The 26,739-nt window shown below is 37.1% G+C and overlaps 1 pseudogene; it reads right to left on the bottom strand.

Moving 5' to 3' along the window:
* Positions 1–3,068: 3,068 nt before the first annotated feature.
* LOC131812125 (T-complex protein 1 subunit gamma-like) lies at positions 3,069–3,766 on the bottom strand (annotated as a pseudogene).
* Between the last annotated feature and the right edge of the window lie 22,973 nt (positions 3,767–26,739).

Below are 26,739 nucleotides of genomic sequence, written 5' to 3' on the forward strand. Positions count from 1 at the left end.
AAGGCTAAAAAACCTTAGGCCTCAAGTATCCATATAGATTGCCATGTAAACAGAGTCTCAGGCAATTGTATTAGAGATTTCGATATAGATTTCTTAGAATTTCGGTGAGGTACTGCTGTAAATCTAAGCCATGTTAACACTGTGCTGGCTGTATGTGATAGTAGGTACAGTCTCGTAATAAATACATTACCTTCAGGTTTTAAGTGTGGCTGGAATTTGCTTTTTTATGTGTGGTGGGGGAGGTTGGACTCTATTTGCATTTATTCTTCAAATGCATAGGAATTATTCCAGAAATACAATTATATCTCTATTAATATAATACATATATTATAAAAATATATGGAGAGAGATACAGATATTAATATTATTGGGGGCATACATAAATTAAACAAAAAACAAAGATAATAAAGATACTAAAAAATTGACTATGCCAATTGTATTCTTTAAGACAAAGAGTCACCACGTAAATGACTATTTGGATAAAGAAGAAGAACCATAAACATACAATAGGGGTCACCTCTAGTGAGAATACCAACAGTTGACTTTATTTATATTACTTGACTTTTTGACTATGTGAAGACTAACCCATTACTTAACTAATTAAAAATAAACACTTATTTAAAAAATAAGTCTAATCTATGTTAATAGCCAATACTATTAAGCTAGTGAATTACTCTGTAGGGGGAAAGTTGAAAAGTAGGGCCAAGGTGGGGTTTGGAACAAATAAAATGACAGTCCAAAATATTAACCCCATGAGTTTATGAAGATCTCGATTACCAAACTCTTCTACACTGAATTCATACAGCGGAACAGGGATCTAGATTGAGGAACCTGAGATTTAAAAGCTCCATTCATGCTAGTCAGGGTCAATCCTTGTGTTAATGAAACTGTGTCTGTGAAGAGTACAAACATTTGTAGTGGGTTTAAGTCTTAAACCTCCCATTTATTCTGGGAGTTGGCAGTCTTTGGAATGCTACTACTCTTTGGCTAAAAACGCAGTATATCATATTTGAAATAAAGTGGAATAAATTTAAGTATACAGTGAGTGAACAAAGATTTCATATGAATCTATCAAATGCAGTGGCCAAATATCTGACTATTCTCTCTACTTCCTCCAGCCCTCTGCTTGAAGTTGAGTTTGTAGGGATTGATTTGGCTACAAATAAATATAAATACACCAAAAGTCTTAAGTTTTAAGGGTATTTAATACAGTAAAAGAAGACTAGTGGTAGGTATGTCTAGATTTATTTCAGAGGTTCAGTGATGTCAAGGATGTAGGATTTCTACACTTCTGCTCTGCAGTCCTTAAAGTGTTGGCTTTTCATTCTAGCGGTTTATTGCCTCATGGTGGCAATATAGTTATCACAGCTCCAGGCATCACATTTTCATTCCTACATTTCCACATTCCATTTCATTTCCACATTTCATTTCATTGCCTTCCTTTGACATTTTATGCTAAAAAGAGACATCTAGGAAAAATGTCTTTCCTTGGAGCACCTGGGTGGCTCAGTGGGTTAAGCCTCTGCCTTCGGCTCAGGTCATGATCTCAGGGTCCTGCGATTGAGCCCCACATGGGGTTTTCTGCCCAGCGAGGAGCCTGCTTCCCCCCTCTCTCTCTACCTGCCTCTCTGCCTACTTGTGATCTCTCTCTCTCTCTCTCTCTCTGTGTCAAAGAAATAAATAAAATATTAAAAAAAGTCTTTCCTTTATGAAAGTTGTGCATGTTTATCTGTAGAGATGCCCCCTCCCCAGATTTCCCCAGCAGAACTCCTTATATCATTTTATCTGGAACCTATGTTTCAGATATGTGTACTATCAATAGAGACTGGGAAAATACACAGGAAAGGGGACTGTAATTCTCTTGGTTGATTTAGACTAACCATGATTTATTTACTAGAACCATCAAAAGGACATATTTTCCATGAATCTGAAGGATCTATGCCTGCTTCCCTGAGTGAATCAGTTCTTTAGGGAAGGAGAAAATGGTGGTGTGGGGGGGAGGTAGGTTAGTATAGGACGATTATTATTTCATAGATTCTGAACACTGGGAATCTGGTGGTTCATATAATCAAGGTTCCCAAAGTGGCATTGCTCTCTTAGTGCTAAAATTAAAAACCAATTGTTTGGTATTTCAGCTCATTCTGTCTCTTGACCTGCAGACCTAGTTTTAGACAGAAAGGAGCAAAGATTTTTCAGACTTCTATTTCACTTCACAGGGCAGCATTATAAAGCCAGATAAGATCCCAGTTTTGCCTTCCTTTGACATTCTTTGGAATACAATTCAGTTGTCTTGCTGCCAGGTTAAATAATTTGTGGATTAAGGGATTTCTAATTCTAGCAGTGAGTACCAGGAACTGAGAGGGGGTGTTTTCTTGACGATCTTGTGTACTCCTAACAAGAAACCCATGAGATGGCAGCTCCCTGAGAGATGTGTGCGGGCATTCCTGGAGTAAGGGCTCTGAGATGAGAAGATTCTAGTAAGCAGAGAATCGGAACAGTTTCCAAAGGACTTTTTTTCTATGGCTCATTAAAAAAAAAAAAAAAAAAAAAAGAAAGAAAGAAAGAAAGAAAAGAAAGCAAGAAAGAAAGAAAGAAAGAAAAGAAAAAAAAAAAAAAAACCCCGATGGACTTTTTTGCTGTCTCCCAGCTGACCTGAGGTATTCACAGATGGGAACCCTGCTGTTCTCCAGCTCCTCTGCTATCTGGATTGTGCCTCATAAGTGTCAATACTAGGTTCTTTGGACCCTCCTCACTCAGTTCACTTAGTCCTACATTCTGTCTCCATTTTGCTAACAGTTGACAGTAACAGTTACTTATTTTTTTTTGAATGGCTTAGATAGAATCATCGGAAGAAAACTCGATGGAAACTTATAGTGGAGAAGAATTATAGGTCTGCATCCTTTGCAGACTAAGCTGGGACAGAAAGGTGCCTGGGCTGCCTTTCAACCTGATCCCTTCCAAAGACATCCCGAATATCCTGGCAGTCTGGCTCAGGGAAGAGGGACCCTCTGCTGGCTCTGTGTTGAGGTTGTCTTGCCTGCCACTCACTCCTGGCCAGGCACCCCACCTCACGGGCTCTGGTCATCACCCTCCTCTTTGTGGCCTGAGATGATGTCATCAATCTACAAGAGCAGAACTGCTGTCTCCATTGCTGTCTTGTACTGTTATAGCTTACAGCCTGTGGCTCCCAGATGCCCAAGGCTTGCATGTCCCCCAGGGTACCCGTCTCACATGTATGCCCCAGATCTCACCATTCTCCTGGGCATGCTTGGCCTGAAGGGATGAAGTAAAGGGATCATGCTGGTCCCACAGCTCTGGATCAGGGCATGAGGGATGACCTGTGAGGCCCATACAATGGAACATGGCTTTGATTTTTCTGTCAAGGGGTCGACCATGGCCAGTTCAGAGGCTCTAGCCCAGAAATAAGCTGGGGGTCCCAGTGAACATTGTGGCACACTCGCATGGCATCCTGGAGGCTATGCTCCACTTCTGAAAGAATCTCTTTGTTGACCCTGTGGAGGAGCATGGTGTGGACCCTGAGGTCTTCGTGCTCAATGATGCATGTGAAGTACTCCTCTCCACTTCTCTTCATTTCCATCGTGCCTGCTTGTGTCCCAGCATCTCCTCTTGGCTCTGGCCAGCTGACTATCTGGGCCCCACAGGCTCTAGCAATGCACTTCAGACACTTCAATAATGTTGATTGAATGTGTGAATTCTTGATTTTTCTCAGCCTAATCTTTATAGAAAATTGTGGAGTTAAATTCATGTATGGAAAAAAACTTATTTTAAAATTACTAGGACTGTATTCACCCTTAGAAGTTAAACTTCTTTTCATTCTTCAGTTGAGGTTTAGTTAATGTGATGTTCAGACATATGTCTACAATAATTTTTCTTGTGGGGTGGGGAGAAAGACAATGAGAGTGAACAGGGTGAGTTCCCTTGATGAGGAGTCTGGTGTATCAAACAGGACTATAAATAGTGATGCAATATTCCTCAGGGTAGAACTCAATTATTTCTGTCCCGAAGTCCACTAAATACAAGTATTCTTTTTTTCTGGCCCTTCAAAATGAGGACTTACAAAATCATTTCACTACCAGCATAAAAAAAACCCTGTAGAACAAATCCATAAGCCAAGCTAGAGAAAACATTTATTTTTTAGTCTTAGTAAGAGAGTATAGAATACACCACAGTCTACCTTAGCTTCTTTTTCTATAGAACCATATCATCTTTGTGTGGTGTTTAAACATACTTGTATCCTTGGTTTCCTTTTCCCTTCATTATTAAGTGAAAATGTCCTCTAAGCAAGTCAACTTAGGAAGAAAATAAGAGACTTTTAAGGGCTTATCCCGCTCACACACATATTAAAAGAAAAAAAAATAGAAGACAAAGAAATGTGCTGAGAGAAGTGAATGCCTACAGTTCAGTAGCACGGTCATAGAGACCTTCCCGTAAAAACGGTTGTGAGGCAGAAAAGCATGGAAATTTAGTAAGTCTAGATTTAGTGAAAAGATTAGTGAAAATAATAAAGATTAGGTGTCCTCATGAACATGTAACTTTATCAAGGGATTTGAGAGTTTTTGTGAAGACAAAGAGGAGAAGCCACAAATAATTACTGCCCAAGATTTAAAAGTTATCTCATTTTACACAGATGAAATGGCACTCAGGCACTTCAGCATGATCATCGTATAAGCAGCTACTCAACATTAAAAGTGTCATTACAGGGGCTGTCTCAGGTCCCTGGGAGCTACCTGATCATAAGTGATGGGTACCCATGCTGAGATTTTTCACCGTGTTGTTCCTCTGCAGTTTTAGATGATGGGATCTCCTGTGTCATCCAGAGCACTTGGGAGTGTTAGTGACATCTGCTAATCTGACTCATAATAATGCCTGGACTTAGAGGTAGCCTCTAGTCAGTGTAGTGAAAATGCTGGAACCTTCTTGGTAAACCACAGAAGAAAGAATCTGAAAGTTCTGGGAAACAGGAACTTTGAACCCATTATCTACTTGCTCAGCCATTCCCTGATTATGCCCCAACCAGAAAGGGCCCAAAGGATACACCCTTTACCAAGCATAAGGATAAGTGTCTGGGAAAACATAAACATCCTTCAATTTCTCCTGTTCCATAGGTTGCCTTTTCACTCTGTAGATTTTTTGCTTTGCTGTATAGAAGGTTTAGTTTGGTACCAACCCACTTGTCTATTTTTGCTGTTGTTGCCCGTGCTTTTGGTGTCATATTCCAGAGATGACCACCTAGACCAATGTCCTAAAGCTTTTCCCTGCTACGTTTTCAACAGGTTTTAGTTTCAGATTTTCATGTTTAAGGCTTTAATCCATTTTGAGTAGATTTTTTTTTTTTTTTTGCATATGTTATAAAATAAAGGTACAGTTTCATTCTTTTGTGTGTGCATATCTAGTTTCCCTAACATTAACACTGTTTGTTGAAAAGCTTGTCCTTTCCCTGTTGTGTCTTCCTGGCACTTTGTGAAAGATGAGTTGACCATGTGTGCGAGGGTTTGTTTCTAGCTTTCTGTCCTGTTCTGCTGGTTTATAGATCTGTCTTTAGGCCAGTACCATACTGTTTTACTTACTGTAAGTAAACTGATTGTTATCTGTCTTTCCCTGCATATAATCTGGCTTTTCTCTCTGACTACTTCTAAACTTTTCTCTTTAATTTGATATTAAGATATTTATTTATCGTGTGCCTTTGTGCAGTTTTTTTGTTTTGCTTTTGCCTTTTTTAAAAAGCTGGTATCTGTAGATTTATAGTTTTCATCAAGTTTGTAAAAATTTGACACTTCAAGTTTTTTTTTAATTCTCCCCTTTTCTTCTTGGAACTATAGTTGTTTACATATTATGGTACTTGCAGTTTTTCCATAACATAACTGCACTTCCTCCACTTTTTCTCTGTTTTACATTTTAGATTATTTTGTTGTTATAATTTAACTTCATTAACCTTTTGTTCTACAATGTCTATTAATATGATGAAACCCATCCAGTGTATATTTTTATCTCAGATATTATTTTTCATCTCTTAAAGTTTGATTTGTGTTTTTGTTATCTCTTCTATGTTTCTAACAGTCTCATTTTTTCCTCCACCTTTTGTCTATATGAAATAAAGTTCCCACACCTTAGAAAATAGCCATGTCTAATAATCTCTCATCTGTATCATTTTGTATCTTTCTATTAATTATCTCCCCCTTTATTGGTTGTATTTTCCTGCTTCCTTGCATGCTTATTAGTTTTTAATTAAAATACAAATGTCACACATTTTAACTTTTTGGCATCACACACACACACACACACACACACACACACACAGAGCCTCCTCTCTGTGTAGTATCCCGCTTTTTAGTTCTCTGAAGTATGTATTCTAGTCACGTTGGCCTCCCTGAGCTCCCAACTCCATCTCCATCCCTCACTGAAAGTGCTGGGCTCCTCTGGGCTTCCTTTCCCAGCACCTACGGGGCCACCCACTGTGGCCTGGAAACTCACTCCTTTCAGTGAGCCATGGCAGCCCCAGGACTGATTTTGCTTGTTTCCCCTTTCTCAGATGTCCCCGTCCTCTGCTGCTTGATGTCCAACATTTCTAATACTGATTTCCTACATTTTGCTACTTCATTTCATGTTTTTATGGGATAGGGTAACTCTAATTCCTGTTACCTACTTGGACAAAGGTACAATTACACGTTTTAGGGTTTTGATTGTATGGAGTGACAGTAAAATGAGGACTGAAATGTAGGGTAAGCTAAAATTATTTTTCACAGGGAAATGACATGTTATTTTAGGAAATATATTTTATAAGTTTATTTATAAGTAAAACACCAAACACACCCTCCACATCCAGTGTAGGTCAGTTAAGTAAAGTAAATTCAATGGGGGCCTCTCTCTGTCTCACACTTAAATATAGAGCACTGCTCTTTATACTTAGATTTGAGAGACACAAATCATAGGTGACTCTGACAGCCCCATTTTCTCTCCATCCACTTTGTCACCCCTCAGTGAGCTGGTGATGTCTGTGTACTTGTTTAAAACATGCATAAGCAGGTTGCTCTGAAATAATTGTAGCAGCTCTTCTTTCCTTGATGTGCTTTCTCTTTCATTAAGCTCTCCATAGAGCTGATCTTTTGTTTATAAATCCTCATTGTGTGCTTATTGTTTTCTGAGATTCAAAGGTTTCTAAATTATGACTAATCAGAATATCTGGTCTCTCTGGACCAGGAAATCAATTGTTTAATCCTGAAGGCATTGTATAGGGTTTTGTTTCATTTTAAATCACCATGGACATATGGGGAATCAAGTAAAGGCAAAAGCATTACGTTGTATTGAGTGCTTGTGTTTTATTTTATTCAAGTTCCATGGCCAACTCAGCTACTCCAGACAGCATGTCTTTCTTGGTGTAATTTGATATTCTCTCCCCATCAAATTGTAAACTTAGAAATATTTGCTTAACCTTTAAAAAGTAGTATTTGGAGTGGAGGAGGTTGGGAGGGCTGGCGTGGCTGGGTGATGGACACTGGGGAGAGTGTGTGCTATGGTGAGTGCTGTGAATTGTGTAAAATTGATGAATCATAGACTTGTACTCCTGAAACAAATAATACATTATGTGTTAACTTAAAGCAAAACAAAACAAAAAGTGGTATTTGGGAAACCTGATTTTCAATATCCTTTCTGTTGATAGAGAAAATATATTCAAAAATTAAATTTTCACTTAAACCTCCCCCAGTCTAGATACCTACATCTTTTCTACCTCTCACCCCATCCCAATTTATTAGCCCTGTTCATTCACAGGAAAACAAAAACAAAAACAAAAACTCTCTGAACATGATTTCCTCCTGGAAATCTTCTAATGACATTATTATTAATTCAATATACCAGTCATCTCCTAGTATTGGAGGCTGGAAGTCCAAGATCAAGGTGTCAGCATATTCGGTGTCTGGGGGAGGCCCTCTTTGCTTTGCGGATGACCATCTTCTCGGTGTAACATCACATAGCAGAGACAAAGATCATCTCTCTCATGTCTCTTTCTCTGTCTTTAAAGATTTATTTATTTGAGAGAGAGTGAGTGAGTGCTGGGAGGCAGGGCAAAGGGAAAGAGAATCTCAAGCAGACTCCACGCTGATTATGGGGTCTCATGCAGGGCTTGATCTCTCAACTTGAGATCACTACTCAACAATCACAAAACCAAGAGCCAGATACTTAAATGATTGTGCCACCCAAGCACCTCATTTCTGTCATGTCTTTTATGTGGACATTAATACTCACCTTCATGACCTAGTTACCACCCAAAGGCCCCACCTTCATATACTATATCACAGTGGGGATTAGAGCTTCAGCATGTGTGGTTGGTGGCAGGACACAGACATTTAGTCCATAGCATAGGACAACTCTTCCCATATGGAGAAAAGCAGCCACTCCACTTTCTTCTTCCTGTCCCAATGAATTTGTTTCATGGATGTGGAAAACTTAAAAGATTAGGATGGCTTTATGCCATAAAAGTGACTGGCAGTGCAAACTATGGAGTGCTGAGAATTTCTGTGACTTTCTTGAATGCACTTTGATTCTCAACTCTTTCATGTTAGATGGAATTTCTAACAGGTAGAAGACATTTTCTAGAAAATTACTCTTTCTCTTTGAGAAAATATGGTTTTGGGCATGTAGAACTGTTGATTAAAGTAACATGCTTGCTAAACTCTCTTGAGTTAATTTGTTCTTGGTAAAATGTCACAATAGTCATAAAAGTCAAAATCTACCCCCCACCCCACCCTGGGGAAGCAGGGAGTGTGGTTTTACTAGAAATATTTAAAAAAAAATTAATGTTCTGGGGCCTAGATTCTAGTTCCAGTACTGAATCTAACTAGCATTATGATATATTTTTTTAAAGATTTTATTTATTTGAGAGAATCTGAGAGAGCACGAGCAGGGGGATGGGTCAGAGGCAGAGGGAGAAGCAGGCTTCCCATTGAGCAGAAAGCCCAAATTGGGGCTCGATCCCAGGACTCTGAGATCATGACCTGAACTGAAGGCAGACACTTAGCCAACTGAGCCACCTAGGCACCCCAAACTAGCATTATGGTCTAAGGAAATTATTTAACCACCTGTAACTCACTTCCCTCTTTAGTAAAATACAAGGATAACACTACATTATATAATTACATATACATTATATAAGGCCCTTTTAGAACCTAAACTCCAGATCCATGGTTTACTTATTTGGTTAAAAGAGGAGGGAAAGGAGATTATATTGTATTTGGTATATGAGATGGAGATCCATTATGACACAGGTGATGAGGTGAGGAAGGCTATTTGAATTCACCACCTCAGGATCAAATTAACAATGCTAGACTGTTCACTGTGAGGTCTTGGTGAGCCATATGAATTAGTTACTTTTAAGATGCAGCATATATGATGAAAGAATTGATCAGAAATTTTTCTGGAGGTATTTGCCTTTTCTGGGTTGATTCTGGTATCCTCACTGGCTTTGCTAAGTGTGGTATAAAGTCTTTGCTCAAAACTTAAGGATTTTAAATCCTTAATTCATGAGAAATTGGTGATAGTTTTGTAGGAATCTTTAACTACAGAGAATGAATGTTTAATTAAAGGGAATGATGGAAACATAATGAAGTAATTACTTGCTCATTACAAGTTTATAATTCATATGTCAGGACCCACCATCCTCTTTCTGAGATACATACTGCTTTGGTATATATTTATATATGTATTTACTTATTACAGAAGGGATATAAGGCAGCTAGCAGAAAATGCATAAAATCTAGCAAGATATCACCAGTGAAGAGTAGATGAGAAATGAAACAAAGAAAACAAAACAAAACAGGGGAAGTCTAGGAAGTAAGGCTAATAAATAAATAGTTAGCACAGAGATCTGAAATTAAAAGTTTAGGTAAGCAAGCTTCATCCCAATTATGGGTTCAAATGAAATCCTGCTACATCGCACAAACCCTAGTGTCCATCAGATACAAATAATCATTGTACAGGACGAGGACACTCATTTCTGATTCTTATACAAGGAGGAAAAGCAGGGTAATAGAAAATCTGAACTTTGGTTCATTTCATAGATTTGCCTACATACTAGCCATACAGCCTTGGGAAAGTTATTTTACTGTTCGTGCCTAATAGCTTCATCCACTAAATGGGAATGAAAATAATATCCATCTCAGAGTGTTGTTCTGATTAAATGAAATCATGCAGAGTTAGCACAATTTCTGAGATTTAAGGGACTCAATGTAGATAAGATTCAGCTATTTTTACTTTTTACTTTTTTTTTTTTTTTTTTTTTTTTTTTTTTTTAGAGAAGATGTAAATTGATCCAATAATTCCTACTTCAAAAAACAACACTGCAGTGTTAGGAGTATACCAACGCCCAGACTGATGTCAGAGGCACTTGATAAACACCTTGTCTACACTTGTTTCCACAATACTGTAAGCACTAAGAGTGAGAGCCCTTTAGTCACAGCCCTCTGAAGAGACAAAATTTACCTTCATCTGGGATGCCTGGGTGGCTCAGTTGGTTAAGCAGCTGCCTTCGGCTCAGGTCATGATCCCAGCGTCCTGGGATCGAGTCCCACATCGGGCTCCTTGCTCAGCAGGGAGCCTGCTTCTCCTCTGCCTCTGCCTGCCATTCTGTCTGCCTGTGCTCGCTCTCTCCCCCTCTCTTTCTCTGATAAATAAATAAAATCTTTAAAAAAAAATTACCTTCATCTGTCTCCATGATAAATCCTTGCAACCTGCAGCACAGGAATCAAAAGTAACCAAATGATGACCTAGATCCACAAAACTTGATGTATATAATTCCTTCAGTGACAAGTTAGCAGCATATAATAAAATAACACCCAGAATAATAGAACTATATGTGATATGTCATATTGTTTTAAATCTGTTCATCCCTCCTCTTTCCTCTTCCTTTCTTGTCATAGAAAAGACAGAAAGTACTTTCTAAAGTTGGAAAGATCAGTGCATCACTAATCAGCTAGGAAATATGTGAGGGGATACTTCAGAAGTGGGCATTGCAGGAACTCAAGTCTTTCTAAGGTTCTGTGGTTGATTCCTCTTGGCCTGCTCCAGGTCAAGAAGGGGAAAGAGAAGATATCATGGTTCTAAAGAGAGAAAAGATGGTGTTAGGAGACCTGGGATCTAGTCACTTGCTCTATAAACTTGATCTACTCTTCAGGCCACTCAGGTTTTTGTTTATTTTGTTTCCCATACAGGAATGAGATCTGCTCTCTTCTCTTGGGAATGATAAAATGGATTTGAAGTCTTCCCTGTATGTTACATATCGGGAAAGAGGAATATAAAAAGAATTTATTTTATAAGCTGTAAAATACTATGACTCTGGTTCTGTGTGAAGGTTCTATTCCCAGCTCCTGCTCAAAGAGCTGCTTAAGCATGAATGAATCTCTTAAACTCTCAGAGCTTTTTCCTCCTTGCGTGTGTGTGTGTGTGTGTTGTATAAGTCTAAATATAATTAGTTATTCATATACATGTGAATATATACTTATTCAGACTTCACTCGTCAGAGTTTTGAGTAAGCTGTTGGGGCTTAGGTGTAATTTTCATAAGGGTGGCACAATAAATAATGGTAACACATCCTGTGGTTCTTTAGAATGAGAAAGATGACAAATTGTTTCCAAGGACCCTTACCTACTACTGAATCACTACTTATTTGAAACAATGTTTGTGCTCCTCTAAACATTGAACTCCCATTGAACTGAGTTGGTGAGTCAGTCCAATGTGAGCAAAGAGATGGGAATAAAATGAATCAACCTGCAAGCAACTGAAGTTACTTGTAATTGAAGAATGTTCACCAAATCCAAATCTGGCAGTGCTCCTTACAACTAGCCATGTATTTTTTCTTTGTTCGTGTGTCTGCTTTTAAGATTTCATTTAATTGAAAGAGAGAGTGCCTGTGAGCCAGGGAGGAGCAGAGGGAGAGGGAGATGATCTCTGAGTGCAGATTCCAACAGGGGTCTTGATCCCAGGACCCCGAGAACATGACCTGAGTCAAAACCAAGAGTGGGACACTTAACCAACTAAGCCACCCAGATGCCCCAACAACCAGCTGTATTTAACTGAACCTATGGAAATAACATCTAAAACTACTGCATGTTTGCCACAGGGGCAGGTTCTGTTCTAAGTGCTCATTTAATACTCATAACAATCCTATAAGGAGACATTATCATTATCTGCGTTACACTTTTAAGGAAAGGAGACAGTTTAATGAAGTTGCCCCAAATCACATGGTTAGTACAAGCTATCCAATCTAGAGCTTGACTAGTTTTTTTGTTTTGTTTTGTTTTTTAAGTTATAAGGAATAAAGTTTATTTTGGCAGGAGCTTGATTGATTTTTAATTAGTATGATACATTCCCAAGGCTCTTAAAGAATATGTTTAAATAGGGAAGATATCTTCATGTTTCAAAGAGAGAAAATATCAAGATCATATATAAGAAATAGTTTGCCCTCACTCTCATGTTCTAGCCACCCATGTCATCCTGCAGATGCTAATATTTTTACTTTCTCATGTATATTTACAGATATGATAAGTATTACTTATCTATCCTTTTTTAAAAATCAAGTATAGTTGACACACAATATTAGATTAGTTTCAGGTGTCCAACAGTGATTTGAAAAGTCTGTCCTTTCTTCTTACACCAAAAGCAGAAACAGAAAGTATAAACTGGTCTTCATTTTGTTTTTATTCTTGAGGGGTGTGTGTGTGTTCATAACAATATATCATGGAGATTGTTTCATGCATAAAGATATTCTTCTTTATCTCTTAGATGAGCATAACATAACAAGTCTCTTGTTTTTAGACATTAGGTGGCATTGAATTTATTGTTTTGTACCTTACATGGAATAACCTTGTGCATGTGTCATTTGTCATTTGGTTTTTCAGTCTAGTTTTTTGGTAACAGCTTTATCAAAAAATAATGGACACACCATGAACTGAGCATATTTATTTATTTATTTTTTAAAATTCATTTTATTTTTTCAGTGTTTAAATTTATTTCTTAAGCTAATGGTCTCAGTTTCTGAGACCATTAAACTGAACATATTTAAAGTCTACAGTATGATGGATTGTGACATATGTACATTTAAACTGAACATATTTAAAGTCTACAGTATGATGGGTTGTGACATATGTACATGACCATGAAACCATCCCCATGATGAAAACAATGAATATATCCATCACTCTCAAAGATTTCCTCATGCCTCTTTGTAATCCTTCTCTCTCTCTCTTCCCTCCCTAACCACCCTTCCTCACCTCGTTTTAGCCAGTGATGCTTTCTGTCAGTAGGGATTGTTTTTTCTTGTTTGTTTTTATTTGTTTGTTTTTAAAGTAGGTTCCATGCTCGGCATGGAGCCCAGTGCAAGGTTTGAACTTAGCACTGTGAGATCAAGACCTGAGCCAAGATCAAGAGTCCGACCCTCAACCAACAGAGCCATCCAGGCGCCCCATTAGGGATTGTTTTTCATTTCCCACAATTCTGTGTAAATGGAACCACAGAATTTGTACTCTTTTTGTTTAGGTCAGTTTCTTTACTCAGCATAATTATTTTGAGATTCATTCATAGTGTTGCATTTACTGACAATAGTTCACTGCTTTTTTTCATTACATTGATATTTTCTATTTCATTATTTCTGCCTTAATTTTTAGTGTTTCCTTTTTTCTAATTATGTTGGATTTCATTTTCTCCTGTTATCCTAGTTTCTTAAGGTAGAAACTGAGACCATTAGCTTAAGAAATTTCTTCTTTTTTAACAAAAGGGTTCAGTGCTGTAAATCTACTCTTGAATCTACCTACCAGCATCTTAAAACATTTGATATTTTAAAATTTTTATTCAGTTCAAAATTATTTTTAAAATCTTTTTTGAGGGGCGCCTGGGTGGCTCAGTGGGTTAAGCCGCTGCCTTCGGCTCAGGTCATGATCTCAGGGTCCTGGGATCGAGTCCCGCATCGGGCTCTCTGCTCAGCAGGGAGCCTGCTTCCCTCTCTCTCTCTCTGCCTGCCTCTCCATCTACTTGTGATCTCTCTCTGTCAAATAAATAAATAAAATCTTAAAAAAAAAAAAAGAATTCTTTAAAAAAAAATCTTTTTTGATTTGCACTTGACCAATGGTTTATTTATAAATATGTTATTTAGTTTCAAAATATTGGGGAATTTTCCTGAGATACTTTCATTATTGATTTCTAACTTAATTTTTCTGTGGCTAGGGAACATACTATGTATGGCCCATATCTTTTAAACATTTATTGAGATTTGTTTTATGGTCTGGGGAATAGTCTACTTACATGTTTCTTGTGCACCTAGAAGTAATGTGTGTTCTGTTGTTTGGGATGAATGTTATATGAATACCAATTGAATCAAGTTGACTAATTGTATAGCTTACATTTTCTATATTTTTACTGACCTTGTGTCTATTTTTTCTGTTGATTATTAAGAGAGAGTTATTGAAATCTCCAGCTACAATTGTGAATGTGCTAATTTCCCCTGGAGTTCTGTTGTGTATTTTAAAGCTCTTCTTGAGATCAGAAACATTTAGGATTGTTATGCCCTCTTGATAAAATGATCCACTTACATTATTAAAATACCTTTAAAAAATATTGTTAGTATTCATTGCTGTGAAATACTTTTTCTGACATTAATATGTTCATCCCAGCTTTCTTTGGGTTAGTGTGAGCATACTTATTTTTTTCATTCTTCAACTCCTTAACTTACTTATAGCTTGCATTTAAAGTTCTTTTCATATAGGCCATATCTATTTGCACCTTACTTTGCAATCAGTCTGGCAACCTCTGCTTTATGACTATGGCATCTAGGCCATTTAAATTTAATGTGATTATTGATATGATCTGCTTTCCATCTGTTCTATACATATTGTTTTTATTTGCCTCATCCCTTCTTACATTCATTTTTCATACTTATCCCTTATTGCATATTGAGTATTTTTTTTATAATTTTTATCCCTTTTATCAACTTATTAGCAATAAACCTTTGTTTTAAGCAACTGCTTTAAGGGTTATGTTTATATAATATGTGTCTATTTTCAGATGGTATTATGCCATCTTGACATATAGTAAAATAAATTTGCACCGGTGAACTTCCATTTCTCTCCACCCAATCTGTGTGCTATTTTTGCATACATTTCATTTTTACATAGGTGAAAAAGTCACATTACATTGTTACTGTTTTTGTTGAAACTGTTAAATATATTTTAAATAAATTTTAAAGATGAGAACACTTTAAAAAATTTTTTTATTTTTATTTAATTTTTAAAAAATATTTTATTAATTTATTTGAGAGAGAGAGAGAACATGAGAGAGAGAGAGAGAGAGAGGGAGAGTGAGCATGAGAGGAGAGAGGTCAGCTGGAGAAGCAGACTCCCTGCTGAGCAGGGAGCCGGATGTGGGACTTGATCCTGGGACTCCAGGATCATGACCTGAGCCAAAGGCAGTCACCTAACCAATTGAGCTACCAAGGTGCCCAAGATGAGAACATGTTTAAAAATTTTTTTAGAGGGCAGAGTGAGAGAGTGAGAGAAAGAATTACACGCAGGCTCCATGCCCAATGCAGAGCCCTACATGGGGCTCTATCCCATGACCCTGAGATCATGACCTGAGCCAAAATCATGATTCAGATGTTTAACCCACTGAGGCAACCAGGCATCCCAAGATGAGAAAAATTTTATATATTTATGCATGTAGTTGCCCTTTGATGCTCTTCATTTCTTGTATAGGTCTGCATTTACATTAGTAATCAATTTCCTTTTGCCTAAAGCACTTCTTTTAACATTTCTATTGTGAGAGTGTGCTGCTGAAAAATTCTTTCAGTTTTATATATAAATATTTAAGATTTTTATTTATTTATTTGACAGAGAGAGATCACAAGCAGGCAGAAAGGCAGGCAGAGAGAGGGGAAGGGAAGCAGGCTCCCTGCTGAGCAGAGAGCCCGATGCAGGGCTCTATCCCAGGACCCCGGGATCATGACCTGAGCCGAAGGCAGAGGCTTAACCCACTGAGCCACCCAGGCGCCCCCAGCTTTTATATTTTTGAAGAAGTATTTTACCTGGTTTTTGACAGATATTTTGCTGATTAAAGAACACTAGGTTAAATTTCTGTTTTCCTTTCAGAACATTAAGGTGCATTTGAGGAAACTTTCCAAGGCCAAGAAAGAACCATTATTTGAAAAGATTATAGGACAGAATTTCTGGTACTCACATAGCCCCAGAAATAGCATATGTTTTCATCAGCCAGTCTGGAAAAACTTATATTCAAAGGGTGTTTGATGATATGTACACAGAGGGATTTGTGTGATCAATTTGGAATAACTAACTTTAGTCTGAGCACTGCTCTGGTCCCTATCTAACAATTTTCTTTTGAAAGACCCCAAAAGACCAAACTGCCTCTAAGTTAATTAATCACATCCCAGAAAATGCTCAAGAATATTTACGCGAATGCAAAAATATCCAGTACCCAGCAGGGCAAAATTCACTATATTAAGTATTCAATCCAAAATTACCAGACATACAAATAAGCATGAAGTACAGCCCATATGATAATTAAAAAGAACAGTGAATTGAAACTGACACAGAACTGACAGTATTAGAATTAACAGGAAAGGACACTAAAATAGTTATTGTAACACTTCAGTCTGTTTAACAATGAAAAAGAAGCTCAGGAGATATAGAGAAGATCTAAATTGAACTTCTAGAGATAAAAAATGCTGTGTATGAGAAGTAAAATTATAAGATGAGATTTATGGCAGATTAAACATTAAAAAAGAAGAAAAAAAGAAGAACCTGGAGATATAGCAGTAGAAGCAATCTAAAAATGAAACTCGGAAGAAAAAAACAAACACTCCCTCCCCTCCAAATAAACAAATGATGGCATCAGTGAGCTATGGGACAACTCAACTAGCCAAAAAATTACAAGTAATAGAAGTCTCAAAGATGGGTAGGGAAATAGAACAAATATTTGGAGAAATTATTATCAAATATTTTCTAAATTTGTTGAAACTACAAACCCACAGAACCAAGAAAATCAGTGAAACCCAAGCATATGAAATCTAAAATTACACCACGTTAAATCAAAATCCAGTTGTCTAAAACCAGTGATAAGGAAGAAAAATAAATCTCATAAACTGCCAGGGAAAAAGTGACATATGATTTCTAGAGGAAGTTAAGTACCTTCTTTTAAAGTACCTGTGAGGTTCCTGTGAGAAACCTACCAGGTGGAGATCTCTCAAACTTTCTAGAGTTCTCTCCTTGTGTAGCTTCCTTCTTCCTGAGGGGCTGTCCTGAAAACTACAGCCACCTGGATCTCAAGTTTCTCACCTCAATCTGCTCTATTCAGGCCACAGCTTGGGAGCTCTCTAAAAGTAGTAAGCTGGAAAAATTGTTTCTAATTTTTCGCAAAACACTGTCCCTTTTTGTGTGATGTCTTGAAAAATCATTATTTCAGGTATTGTCCCCATCTTTGCTTGTTTCAGGTGGAAGGGGTAAATCTAGTTATATCATTCAGTTGGAAGTTAAGGTTCTCACTGTAGTTTCAACCTGCAACTGCCTTAGGAATAAGGTTAGGTCTCTTATATAAACTTAAAGACATAGCCACAGAAAATATCTAAATATAAAAATATCTAAAATAAATCACAGAGGAAAAGGATGATTATAAACATTTTTAAGAATTAATTGCAGGATTACCTGGGTGGCTCAGTTGGTTAAATGGCTGACTGTTGACTTCTGCTCAGGTCAAGATCTCAGGGTCCTGGGATGGAGCCCCCTTTTGGGCTCTCTGCTCACTGCAGAGTCTGCTGGATACTTCCTCTCTTCTCTCCCTCTGCCCTTACCCCTGCTTGTGTGTGCTCATTCTCTCTCTAAAATAAACACATCTTAAAAAAAAAGAATTCCATATTATTTTATATATGAATTTCCTTTTATTTTCTTTATTTCTTTGTTTTTGCTTTGCTTCTAAAGAGATTTTAGTGTTTTCCTTCTTGATTTGCAGTGTTCTTGTACATTAGGGAATTTGAAATTTTGTTGGTATGAATTTTAGTGCCCTTTGCTTTTCAGATCAGAGATCTTTAATTCACTCAGTAACTCTTATGTTTCTTGGGCAGGAATTTCAGGTATGACTAAGTTTACATTTACCCTTGATACCTGACTCTTTCTGCCTCTATGGAGATGTTATATGGACCCCTCCTTGTCCCCACTGTCACTCACTTTTGGCCACCCAGGTTCATCTTCATTAATTTCAATAAGTATTATTATCTATAGGTAGAAAATGTGGTATTTATTAGAAAAAGACGTTGAAGCTCAAAAAAAGCCCCAGACAACCAATAAAATCCGTGTGTCTTCTCTGACTAGCCTTCAAGTCTTACATGTCAATTATTGCTCTCAAAGAAAAGGAAATGTCACCAGAAATCCTGCTGTACAAAAGAATATAATAGTGCTGTCTTGAAACTTGTTTATCTCGCTTTATCATATATCTTGGGCATTCATATTTTAAATATTGATTTGTCACTATTGAAAAATGATTGCTTAGCATACATGTTAAGAAAAACTACAACTTGAAGATAACTATTTGATGAATACTTGTTTCCACATTTTTTTCTAATATAGGTCTGAAACCCAAAAAGCACTTAAAATTGAAAGTGTTTTGCCACTAATTTGGAGTTCAAACCAACCTTACCTGAATCCATTTGCTTTCAAAGCATGACTAGAACTTAGTTAAAATTATTTATGGTTTATATTTATCCCACATAGTGTGACTATTTAGATGTTTTGCTGCAACAATGTTAATGTTTCCTCATGAAATGCTTCTGTTGGTATTACATAATATATGTACCATATGTAATTCCCCAAATCAGAAAATAATTTTGAATTATAAGTTATGAGTGTTCCCCAGGGTGGATCTGTAGAAATTTTGCAGTAAATATCCTTAGATATATATTTGCTAATGTTGGCATGTTGTTATGGTTTATTTTTTATTCTAAGTTGATAATTTTTGAATTTTCTTCCTTTTATCCAGTTTTCTACTAGATTAAAAATTTTATTGAATATATGTGCCTACAATTAATTGCAAATGGTTTTCTAATATAGATAATGGTAGGATTTTTGTTTTGTGGTTGAACTTGCCCACCAAATTTTAAAATTTACATGGTCAAACTTATAAATTTTTCATGCTTCCTGCATAGTTCTATTTTTGAAACATTCACCCTACCTGGGATTTTTATAATATTTTCTTTTTTTTTTTTTAAGATTTTATTTATTTATTTGACAGAGAGATCACAAGAAGGCAGAGAGGCAGGCAGAGAGAGAGGGAAGCAGGCTCTCCACTGAGCAGAGAGCCCAATGCAGGACTCGATCACAGGACGTTGAGATCATAACCTGAGCTGAAGGCAGAGGCTTTAACCCACTGAGCCACCCAGGTGCCCCTATAATATTTCCTTTATTATTCATTATAGTTTCTTCCATTTTTTTCTGATTAATTTGGTAAGGACTTCTTGTAATTTATGTGCCATCCATACTGAAAACGTTTTCTGAATTTATTCTTCATATGTGTCTGCTTTCTTGCCACTATTTTTTAAAAAGTCTACTTCCTTAATTTAATATGGTCAAGGTTAACTTTTTTCCTTTATTGATTGAGGTTTTCCTGGGAAAAGCATGCCCACTCAAGGAGTACAACAGTCTCTTATCTTTCAGTTTTTTATAGAATTCCTGAGAAAGAGTAAGGGTAGCAGAAAAATGTCAAAAAGGAAAATTAGATATAAATAAAAGTGAAAATTAATTTAAGGAAAATCAGGGACATGACCAGAGATTAGACTGTTGATTTATACACAAGTATCTCGTTTAGGTTACTATGATTAATGAGCATTTGACAAGTGTAACACTTCCAGAAGTACCTTACCCAATTTATAGGTGATTCATATAAAGAAAGTAATTCGCTGAAGATCTCACAGCTAACAATCCTGATATCTTCTTTGCTACTTATATGAAGCATATTAGAGCTAGGGAAATTATTAATGAAATTAGTAAATAAATCAATACTTTGTTATGACATTTCAATTATTAATGACATTTCCCGAGTATGTAGGAAAACCTAATACTGAGCAAGTTCTCTAATCAGATTCATATATTTCACAGTTATTTCAATCTGGTGAATTTTGATACAATCAGGTTCTGGTTTAGCTTTTCTTTTCTTTTCTTTTTTCTCCTTAGAGAGAGAGTATGAGGGCAGGCAAGTAGGAGGGAGGGGCAAAGGGGGAGGGAGAGAAAGAATTCCAAGCAGGCTCCATGGCCAGCAGGGAGCCCAGTATGAAGCTTGATTCCACAACCCTGAGATCATGATCTGAGCTGAAATCAAGAGTTCGATGCTTAACCAGCTGAGGCACTCAGGTGCCCTGATCCAAACAGGTTTAAATTGAGTTACCAAATATCTCCTTCTGACCATCCTCCAAACATCAACCACAGAGATCAAGATATTGAAATACTACCCTGTATCACAAAGACCCTGATCATTGCTCTTCTAGTCAATTATCTGTCAAAAATATCCCTTTGACTGTAGTCCCCATAGATTTCTTTTCTTGTTTTATGATCTTTTATGATTGAAATCATACTGTACATACCTTTTTGTGTACCTACTCAACATTATGGTCTTTGAGATTCATCCACATTGAATTCTCAGGCCATTTGAGGGTTTGGAACTGGAACCAAGAAGATTCATAAGGAGATGTGATTCCCTCTCACCAGGGGCAAGGGAAGCGATCTCTTAGAGAAAACCAAAAACTTGGAGTGGTCTGCACCATTATCTCTGGTCACTGATGTAGGCTCCTTGGGTAAGCTATTGCCTAAAAGATTGCTGAGCGCCTGGTCTAGAGTCTGGAATCTGCCTGGAGCACAGAGAATAGGACAACTACTGAGAGAGGATTGGTGACAGTGAGTCTTTTATTTTATTATTTTTATTTTTTGACATGCAGATTTCCTACAGGCAGAATGGAGGTTGTGGAAAATGAAATATTTTGAGTGATTTTGTCGACCCTTCCACTGGGCAAAGTTTTTTTTGTTGTTTTTGTCTTTTAACAATAGGAACATCTAGTTAGCCTACCCAGAGTAAAGGCTAGGAAGGAACAACAGTGTTGTTCCTAAGCAACTGGAGTTCCCATATAAACAGTATGTTTATTTGTTAGGGAGTTTATAATATAAAAGCATAGACTGGGTGGCTTAAACAACAGAAATTTATTTTCTCACAATTCTGCAGGTGAGAAATCCAAGATTAAGTTGTTGGCAGGTTTGGCTTCTGCTAAGGCCTCTCTTGTTGGCTTGTAGTTGGCTGCCTTCTTGTTGGGTCCTCACATGGTTGCCCCTGGGTCTTTGTGTGGTCTGTGTCATGGTTTCTTCTTCCTCTAAGGACACCAGTCATATCAGATTAGGCCAACTCATATGACTCCATTTTACCTTAATGACTTCTTTTTATATATATATATATGTATGTATATATATATATATATGTATATATATATATATATATTTAATTGATGTACAGTTGACATAAAATGTTATATTAGTTTTAGGTGTACAACATAGTGATTGGAAAATTCTATATATTGCACTACACCTACCACAATGAGTGTGGTTACCATCTGTCACTATGCAGCATTTTTTCAATATTATATACTATACTCCCTATCCTTTTTATCCCCATGACTATTTTATAACTGTAAGTTTTTACCTTCCCCTATTTCACTCTCTTCCCCAACTCCCTGTTTAAAGATACTATCTCTAAATACAGTCACATTCTGAGCTATAGAGGGTTATGACTTCAACATGTGAATTTTAGGAGGACAATTTGGCCCATAACAGAGGAGAACCCCATAAAGCTTTTTTAAAAATTTATTTTATTTTAAATATTTTATTTATTTATTTATTTGACAAAGAGAATCACAAGTAGGCAAAGAGGCAGGCAGAGAGAGAGAAGGAAGCAGGCTCCCTGCCAAGCAGAGAGCCCAATGTGGGACCTGATCCCAGGACCCTGAGATCATGACCTGAGCTAAAAGCAGAGGCTTAACCCACTGAGCCACCCAGGCACCCCCCATAAAGCTTTTTGAGGAGTCTACCAATGTACCCACATGACAGACACATTGAAAGTATGCCACATGGAGGTGAGGGCCATAGAAGAGTTAGCAAGACAAACGTTACCACCAAAAAAAAATAGGAAACTGTCACATCACCAGAGGTGGCCAAAGTAAACATTGCTGTATCATCTACCCATATGTCCATCTTAATGTCACTGGGCTAGCATGTGGAAAGGAAAAAAGAAAAAGAAAGATGTAAGGGCAAATAGATTCTCCTTTCCTATTCCCGTATCTTTCCTCTAAGCTGCTATACCTCTGTTCTAGACTGTTGGGAGGAGAGGAAGGGAAGTGCTTAATGACACTGAACTTTTAACATTGATTAGTGTTCAGATTTTAGGAACCAGAATGGAAATTTTAATGACTTAAAGAATCCGAACATTTATAGAAGTCAGCTGATTTTTTAAAAAACGGATATGGCAAGTTATACAGGGTGCCCTTAACCCAGGTCAGTGCAATGAGAAACTACAGGGGTGGCCCAGGCAAAGTAATTTGTAAAACTCACATCAGGATTCTAATGGGCAGTTGGTATTGAGAACCAGTGTTCTGGGCACTAATCTCCTGCCCACTGGGGTCATTGTCCTCACTGAGTACACCACTGCTTCTTCATGAAGTTTCTGGTGGCTCCAAGCTAATGCAACTCTGGCTCCCTTCTCATTTCCTAGCCTAAACTCATAAACCAGACAAAGTCTGCTCATATAGAAAGGGTCAGCAATAAAATGCACATTCACACAGAAGCTTTTGCAACTAATAGAAAATGTCTGGTTCTTTGGTTTTTCAAGATCTGTTCTATTTGTCCTGGAGACTTCTAGGTATGAGGAAATGAATATATAGGCATTTGTCTGTATCTTAATCATGAACAAATCTTGCACTCACATTGATATCATGATATGTTAGTGGGTCAATTAATATTGAACTGGTGCCCTAGGCTTGCTCTGGGAATTCTTATTTAAGGCCATCTTATCTCTGTGTTTGCATCTCACATTTTCAGGATCGTTCTTGATTTATACTCTTTTGCTTATTCTTCTTCTGTATTCCTCTACCTTCAATTCTTTGTATGTATAAAACTGAGGCTCTTTGCTGCCTCAGAACTTCACATCTTCTACACAAACTTTATCTAATTCCACTCCTAGTATTTTACTCAGGCTATTAAAGCCAATGTGGACCAGCAGCATCAACAAAAACTGAGAGTTGATTAAAAATAAAGAATGGGTTTCTCTAGCCTTTGACTCACTGAATCAGAATCTCTGGGGAGGTGACTCCAAAGTTTATGTTTTAATAAGGTCTTCAGAAAATTTGTATGCCTACCAAAATTTGAAAAGCAATTTTCTAGGCTTTCCTATAATATTTTTAAAATTATTTTTATTAACATATAATGTATTATTTGCCCCAGGGGTACAGGTCTTTGAATCATCAGGCTTACACATTTCACAGCACTCACTATAGCACATACTTTCCCCAATGTCCATAACCAACCACCCTCTCCCTTCCCCCGAACCCCCAGGAGCCCTCAGTTTATTTTCTGAGATTAAGAGATTCTTATGGATTGTCTCCCTCCCGATCCCATCTTGTTTCATTTTTCCCTTCCCTACCGCCCATGACCCCCCCACCCTACTTCTTAAATTCCTCATATCAGAGAGATCATATGATAATTGTCTTTCTCTGATTGACATTTCATTCAGCATAATACCCTCTAGTTCCATCCACATCATTGCAAATGGTAAGATTTCATTTCTTTTGATGGCTGCATAGTATTTCATTGTGTGTGTATATATATATATATATTTATATATACATATGTTTATATATATACATATACATATATGTACACATATACATATATACACACACATACACACACATACATATATATAACATCTTCCTTATCCATTCAGCTGTTGATAGACATCTAGATTCTTTCCATAGTTTGGCTATTGTAGACATTGCTGTTGTAAACATTTGGGTGCACATGCTGCTTCGGATTGGTACATTTGTATCTTTAGAGTAAATACCCAGTAGTGCCATGCTGGGTTGGAGGGTAGCTCTATTTTCAACTTTCTGAGGAACCTCCATGCTGTTTTCCAGAGGGTTTGCACCAGCTTGCATTCTCACCAACAGTGTAGGAGAGTTCCCCTTTCTCTGCATCCTCTCCAACATCTGTCGTTTCCTGGCTTGTTAATTTTAGCCATTCTCACCAGTGTGAGGTGGTATCTCATTGTGGTTTTGATTTGTATTAACCTGATGCCGAGTGATTTTGAGCACTTTTTCCTGTGTCTGTTGGTCATCTGGATGTCTTCTTTGCAAAAATGTCTGTTCATGTCTTCTACCCATGTCTTGACTGGATTATTTGTTCTTTGGATGTTGAGTTTGATAAGTTCTTTATAGATTTTGGATACTAGCCCTTTTTCTGATACATCATCTGCAAATATCTTCTCCCATTCTGTTGGCTGTTTTTTTATTTTGTTGACTGTTTCCTTTGCTTTTGGAAAAAGCTTTTGATTTTGATGAAGTTCCAATAGTTCATTTTAGCCCTTGTTTCCTTTGCCTGTGGTGATGCTTCTAGGAAGAAGTTGTTGTAGCTAAGTTTGAAGAGGTTTCTGCCTATGTTCTCAAGAATTGAGATGGATTCCTATTTCATATTGAGGTCTTTCATCCACTTGGAGTCTATTTTTGTGTGTGTTGTAAGAAAATGGTCCAGTTTCATTCTTCTACATGTGTCTGTCCAATTTTCCCACCATTTGTTGAAGAGACTGTCTTTTTCCACTGAATATTCTTTCCTTCTTTGTTGAAGATTAGTTGACCATAGAGTTGAGGGTCCATTTCTGGGCTCTCTATTCTGTTCCACTAATCTATGTGTCTGTTTTTGTGCCAATACCATACTGTCTTGATGAGGATAGCTTTGTAATAGAGCTTGAAGTCTAGAATTGTGATGCCGCCAACTTTGGTTTTCTTTTTCAACATTCCTCTGGCTATTTAGGTGTTTTCTGGTTCCATATAAAATTTAGGATTATTTGTTCCATTTCTTTGAAAAAGAATGGTGGTACTTTGATAGGAATTGCATTAAATGTGTAGATTGCTTTAGGTAGTATGGATATTTTCACAATATTTATTCTTCCAATCCAGGAGCATGGAACATTTTTCCATTTCTTTGTGTCTTTCTCAATTTCTTTCATGAGTACTTTATAGTTTTCTGAGTATAGATTCCTAACCTCTTTGGTTAGGTTTATTCCTAGGTATCTTATAGTTTTAGGTGAAATTGTAAATGAGATTGACTCCTTAATTTCTCTTTTTTCTGTCTTGTTGTTGGTGTAGAGAAATGCAACTGATTTCTGTGCATTGATTTTATATCCTGACACTGTACTGAATTCCTGTACAAGTTCTAGAAGTTTTGGAGTGGAGTCTTTTGGGTTTTCCACATATAGTATCATATTATCTGCAAAGAGTGATGGTTTGACATCTTCTTTGCCAGTTTGGAAGCCTTTAATTTCTTTTTGTTGTCTGATTGCTGAGGCTAGGACTTCTAGTACTATGATGAATATCAGTGGTGATAATGGACATTCCTGCCGTGCTCCTGACATTTGCAGAAAAGTTTTCAGTTTTTCTCCATTGAGAATGATATTTGTGGTGGGTTTTTCATAGATGGCTTTGATAATATTGAGGTATGTGCCCTTTGAAGGGTTTTGATCAGGAAGGGATGCTGTACTTTGTCAAAGCTTTTTCAGCGTCTATTGAGAGTATCATATGGTTCTTGTTCTTTCTTTTATTAATGTGTTGTATCACATTGATTGATTTGTGGATGTTGAACCAACCTTGCTGCCCTGGAATAAATCCCACTTGGTCGTGGTGAATAATCCTTTTAGTGTACTGTTGAATCCTATTGGCTAGTATTTTGGTGAGAATTTTTGCATCTGTGTTCATCAAGGATATTGGTCTATAGTTCTCTTTTTTGATGGGATCCTTGTCTGGTTTTGGGATCAAGGTGATGCTGGCCTCATAAAATAAGTTTGGAAGTTTTCCTTCCATTTCTATTTTTTGGAACAGTTTCATGAGAATAAGAATTAGTTCTTCTTTAAATGTTTGGTATAATTCTCCTGGAAAGCCGTCTGGCCCTGGGCTTTTGTTTGCTTGGAGATTTTTGATGACTGTTTCAATCTCCTTACTGGTTTGGGTCTGTTCAGGTTTTCTATTTCTTCCTGGTTCAGTTGTGGTAGTTTATATGTCTCTAGGAATGCATGCATTTCTTCCAGATTATCAAATTTGTTGGTGTAGAGTTGCTCATAGTATGTTCTTATAATTGTCTGTATTGCTTTGGTGTTAGTTGTGATCTCTCCTCTTTCATTCATGATTTTATTTATTTGGGTCCTTTCTCTTTTCTTTTTGATAAGTCTGGCCAGGGTTTATCAATCTTATTAATTCTTTCAAAGAACCAGCTCCTAGTTTTGTTCATTTGCTCTATTGTTTTTTTGGTTTCTATTTCATTGATTTCTGCTCTGATCTTTATGATTTCTCTTCTCCTGCTGGGTTTAGGGTTTCTTTCTTGTTCTTTCTCCAGCTCCTTTAGGTGTAGGGTTAGGTTGTATACATGAGACCTTTCTTGT

This window comes from Mustela lutreola, chromosome 12, assembly GCF_030435805.1.
Source record: "Mustela lutreola isolate mMusLut2 chromosome 12, mMusLut2.pri, whole genome shotgun sequence".
Classification (NCBI taxonomy): Eukaryota; Metazoa; Chordata; class Mammalia; order Carnivora; family Mustelidae; genus Mustela; species Mustela lutreola.